Below are 5,636 nucleotides of genomic sequence, written 5' to 3'. Positions count from 1 at the left end.
TCACAGCAATCTCCAGAATGCCCAGTTTAGGGAAAACTTGGGTTGAATTGTACCTGCCTGGTTCAGGCTCCGGCCAAGGCGACTCCTTTGAGTTGGACCAAACTTGCCCAGGGCCAACCCTGGTGTGATTCTTGGGGCTGTCCTGTGCAGGGCCGGGAGCTGGGCTTGGTGATCCTTGGGGGTCCCTTCCAGCCCAGGAGATTCCAGGATTCCAGGATTCTAACACCCCTGGTGAGAGCAACCCCGTGCGGGTTCCCCATCCTGCTGGGCAGCCTGAGAAGGCCGGTCAGACCCTGTCACCTCCCTGTGCCCCCCGTCCCCCTCCACACTATTGCCTTGGCCAGGGCTTGCCCGCCCTCCTGGCCACGCCACCCCTCTTGTCCCCAGTCCCCACCTGGCTTGTGATACCAAAGACGTTCTCTATGCAGGAGAAAGCCTTCATTGCCACCCAGCACAGACCTTACAAGCCTTTGACAATGTTCTCTGAAATACCTCAAAATATTTAATGTATAGTTTATGTGATAAAAAAAAAAAAAATTACTTAGCTAGTTTTTGGAATTTGTGACTTGAAGCTTTATACTGTTAAATTATAATTTTGCAGAAGACGGCATGTTCTTATTTCTTTGATGCGTTCAATGGGAGACATATTGAATGTTAAGGAAATGAAAGCTGGATAGTTTCACGATTAAAAAAAAAGAGAGAGAAAGAGAGAGAGAGAAAGAGAGAGAGAAAGATTAAAAAAAAAAAGGACCCTTGGTGTTTACAGATTTCATATTTAAACAAGTCCTTTTAAAAAAAAAAGAAAAAAAAAAGAAAAACTAATGATGATGACGATACCTTTGCGTTCAGATGTGTTACTTTTCTCTGAGTCATGTCGTACAAGAGTATTTATTATATGTGTTCTGTGTTCAAATGTAATTTAAGGAAGACAAAAAAAAAAGGCAAAAAAAAAAAAAAGACAAGATGAGAATTTGATTTATGCATGAAAAAAATATACTCTTTCTTGAAGTAATGTAATAATTATTCGGGGAGGGGTGGTGGGGTGGGAGCGGGAGGGGACAAACTGTGCTTTTTTTGTCCACGAGTTTTTGGTTGATGAAGATTTCTCTGCATGGATCATGGTTCTGTTCCAACTCACAACCACGGGAAAGTCATCCTTTATCCCCTTGGTTTCTTCCTTCACCTCTTTTCTTCCTTTCCTCACCCTGAAAATCGCGTGGCAGCCACAGGGGGAGGTGGGGGCTGCTCGGGGGACCCCCGGGGAGGGTGGGGGGCAAAGCCTGGCCCCGTTCCCAGCAAACAGGGTAAGGGAATCTGGGACACGGGACCCTGCCGTGCCCACCCGTCCCTCCTGCCTCCCCCTGAGCTCTGGCTCCTCGCTCTGCTTTGTGGTTTCTGTTTGTTTGTGGGGGGTTTTTGGTGGGTTTTGTTTTTTTGCTTTATCCAGCTCTGTGGGTCAAATCCCAAGCGCAGCCAAGAGGAGGAGAGACAATCAGCCACCACCAGAACCTGAGCTGGCAAAGCCATGGGGCTCCTCGTGTGCTCTGAGACAAGGGAAACAGCCCTGGGCACCCCAAAACCCCTCTCAGGGCTGAGTCCTCTCCAGGTGATGCTCCCATCCTTGGGACCACCTCACAGCCCTGCCTCTGCGCTTGCCCTGCACAGATAGAGCTGCTGAAGATGGTGCTGCATCAAGGCCCAGCTGGACCCAGGGATGGAGTGACCCATTTCTGGGGTCTTTGTCCCCAAGAACGTGGTTTGGGTCAGAGGCACACCCAGTGCTCTGTCCCTGACAGACTCTCCTGTGCCGCCAGCCTGGCTCTCACTCTGTGCAGAGATGCCTGTCCCGGCTGAAGAAGAACAGTGCAGGTGGTGGAAGAGGCCCTGGAGGATCCCAACCCAGGATCCCAACCCACCAGCTGGGCTCAGGGCATTTTGGAAGGGCTTTGGAGCTTTCTGCAGTGTCCAGAATCCACCTCCCTGAGTGGCTTCTTCCTCCCTCTGCTCCTTCTCTTCTCCCTGCTTAAAGACGGGGGGAAGGAGCAGTGAGAAGGGAGGCCAGGAGGGCAGTGGGGACCTGGAGGAGGCAGTGGTGCCATTCCCAGAGCATTTCCCTGAAACTGCTGCTTCCTCAGCCCTTTCCAACCTCTTCTCCACTCGAGGTGGACCCAAAGCTCAGCTCACCATGAGGAAAGAGATCTCAGCTTCCTCAGGCCCCACCAGAGTGGCCCCAAAAGCCAAGGAAGGTGTTTTTCAGTCTGCAGCTTTTGTCTGGTGCCGTGTCCCTGCAGCCTCTGCCGCCAGCCCCGAGATGCTCAGCACCAGGTGGTGGAAGGAAGACCTGCTGCCCAAGGACCTGGCTCTTAGGAGGAGATAATGTTGGTTCCAGCAGCACCACTCATCTGCTGACCAACCCTTCTGTCCTCTGGGGAGCTCAGCATCTCCCCCATGTCCCATTTCCTCCTCCGAGACCTTTTCCACCATGAGAAGCTTGAAGGCCAAGACCACGATTCCGACTGCAAGAAGGTTGACCAGGCTTGGATACAGCCCCCAGTCACAAGTCCTCGGACCTTACAGAGACCAGCTGGATTCCATCCAGGGGAGACCCTGGAGAAGCCAAGATCTGAGCCCTCTTCCCTGTCCTTTGGCCCAGCGGGACTCTCTGGCTCAGATGAGTCCTGCCCACACTGGGTCTGGCCATGCCTGCTGCCCACCCCAACCAAAATGCCTTGAGGAGCAACTTGCCACGATACCAAAGATTTTTTTTTCCCCCGCAGGTAATGACAATCTGAGCTCTGTCCTAAAGACAATTCTCTTGACCAGGGTTGCATCCAAAGGGCATTTTTGTGCTATGGGGAGCAGGAGCGAAAATGGGGCCCCGGGAACACCTCCAAGGGTGACAGAGGGCAGTGAGGAAGAGGAGGAGACCTGGGATCTCCCACTGACACCTACTGGTTCACCCTGGCCGCTGTCTCCTACTTGAATTGTGGAAGTTTTCAGGGATTTGGGTCATCCCATTACCTGTGGTGCCCCCAGCCACCCCAGTTATTCCTCGGGTGGAAGTTTTCCAACGATGGCTTTTATGCTTTGAAACCCCACCGCCGGCAGTGGGGCAGCGCTGTCCCCATCCCACTGGGAAAGCAGGAGGCTCTTGGGGTTGATTTTAAGCATCTTTACCCCACTCTGGCACAACCAGAGCCAAGCTCCAACAACAGCCGTGCCGGTAGGACATTGGCACAGAGTGAGAGAAAGAGCTTTGCCAAAAAAATCACCGTTCACCCTTTTTCCTGACCATGCCGAGTCTGGGTGGGGAAGACGATCAGCTCCTCGTTACCTCTCTCCCCAACCCATGTTGGGCACCGTTGGGTGGTCACTGCCCTGTCTGCCTGTCCCTGGCACCACCACAGCCCCCAGCGTGGAGCTGGCTCCTTTCCCTTGTCTCAGAGGACACCTGGCCACGGGGCCAGACCTGCAGGAGCTGCCACGAGGAACCCACTTCCTCTCATGTCTTTCTTTGGGGTTTTTAAAGAGAGGAAATTAAAAATGCAAAGAACAAAAATTGGGTTTGGTTTGGTTTGGTTTTTTTTGTTTTTCCTTTTTCCCCTTTGATTTCTAAAGGAAACAAAGGAGTCAGACAGAATCCACAGCCTCGGCTCTGCCAGCCCAGCCTCCTCCAGAAAACATTGCTCATTTTTCTGTATAGCAATAGGTGACGCTCGTCCTCGTCCCGTGCAGTCCGAGGGCCACATCTCTGAGTTTTTAAATGACTTTTTCCTTCTAATTAAATTAATTTAATTTTTTTGCTGCTGCTGCTTCATTGTTACTCTCATGGGATAAGTTTTATTCTACAGCGAAATGCAATTGTTACTCCTCTGTGTCTTGCAACTATATTTGTTTAAGCTATTTACAAACGTTAAAAAAGAAAAAAAAATAAAATAAAAAAGAGTCTTATGTGTCAGGCACTTTATCCAAACTGTGCTGTGTGCTCTGGAGTTTGTTCCTTGTTCTTTGCAATGACTCATGCAGGGGAAGTTATCAGGAAACTTAACTCCAGCCTGTCAACAGGTTTTAAAAGAGAGAAAAAAATTAATCTCTATTTGTTCATCCTCTACTGGTCATGACTGTGTTGTAATTTCTGCAGCTTTCTGTTTCTTCAATAAATTATTTTCTAGTCATTCACCCTGGCGTGTGTGGTGTCCTGCAGTGGTGAGGGGCTCAGTTCCCTGCCCGTGCCCCCTTTCACCACCTTGCTCCTCTCCCAGATCTGGCCTGGGAGATTCGGGGATCATGCCCAGGAAGCTGGGGAAAGTTTCTCCCCATTTTCCACCTGGCAGTTGCAGCAGTGAGAGCTTTCCCAGAGGAAAGATTTTTATTTCTTGGCACCATCCAGGCCCTTCTGGCCAGAGCCCAAGGGAAACACTTTAATTCCCACAAACCCGGTGCAGATGAGGCCAAAGCACTTGTAAAACAAACCCATCGAATCACGTGTGCTGCAGGCAGGGCCAAGCGCCCATGGATGATTTAATTGTGTATCATTTTACCCAAATTTCTTGTCCTACTGTGCCTTTTGCCACTGCACGAGCACTGCTGGCACAGACCAAGAGACCACGGGACTTTCCTGTGCCTCTTTCACCCTTCGTGGTGTAGCAGAGATTACCAGGAGAGGAGAGAAGAGCTAAAAAGTCATTTTAATTAAAAACCAAATCCAAAAAAAAGGGTGACCCAGTCACCAGTCAGTTTTTCACACACAACTTCTCCAGCAGCCCGTGCTGGTGGCCCTGGCTCTGTGGGACTTAGCCCCTGTGCCCACCAGGCAGAACTTATCCACATCCCCCCCAGAAGTGCTTTTTGGGGCTTTGCAGAGCCTGTGGCCATAAGCCGCCCCCAAAGGCGGGGACACCAGGCCTGGGGGAGCCGTGTGGAGATGGGGCAAGGCACATAGAGGTCACCTGGCCCTGGTGCAGGGACAGCAAAGGCAGGAGGTGGGAGCGGTGGGGAGCGACAAGGAGGGGCTGCAGGAGCCAGGCTGGTCTGGCTGGAGAAGAAGAACCTGCAGGTGATCAATCAATCAATCGATCAATCACACTTGGCTGCCCCTCCAGAAGTTAGGGGACATTTTAAAGTTACACTGCTCGAGCCTGAGCCACCTGGGCTGGTGGAGGTCACCCTGCCCATGGCAGAGGGTGGCATGAGATGGGCTTTAAGGTCCCTTCCCACCCAAACCACTCTGGGATTCTGGGATTCTGGGATTCTGGAACCTGTTCTATGACAGAAAAGCCCCTGGACCAAAACCAGCCCCTGGTGGAGAACACAAAACAAGGTTTTTCGTGCAGCCACTGCAGCTGCAGTGGGTGGGAATGAGCAGGGGTGAGGGTCTGCACCCCCACCCAGCCCCACCGCTGCTCTCCATCGGGGCATTTAATTAATTCACAGGTGGGTTAATGAGCCTGGGTCAGCAGCATTGCTTCTGTGGGTCCAGCCTGGGTGGGATGAGCCTCTCACAGGGGGAAACTCTGGTTCCAAGAGCTCAGCAGAGGGAAGGGGGCTGGGCTGCCAGCCAGGGCTCACAAGGTGAGGGGACAATCCTGGTGGCAACGGGCAGTGGCAAAGGGGGACACGGAGCCACTGCAGGGGAC

General features: G+C 52.0%; 1 protein-coding gene across 1 annotated transcript in view; it reads right to left on the bottom strand.

Annotated features, from left to right (window-relative positions):
* The window catches only part of ATP8B3 (ATPase phospholipid transporting 8B3), a 23,202-nt gene that overhangs the window by 322 nt on the left and 17,244 nt on the right, over window positions 1-5,636 (bottom strand). The window lies entirely within an intron of this gene.

Source organism: Corvus brachyrhynchos, unplaced genomic scaffold (genome assembly GCF_000691975.1).
Source record: "Corvus brachyrhynchos isolate BGI_N302 unplaced genomic scaffold, ASM69197v1 scaffold130, whole genome shotgun sequence".
Lineage (NCBI taxonomy): Eukaryota > Metazoa > Chordata > Aves > Passeriformes > Corvidae > Corvus > Corvus brachyrhynchos.
Note: the sequence above shows the minus strand (reverse complement) of the source record. Positions and strands in the feature narration are given on the sequence as shown.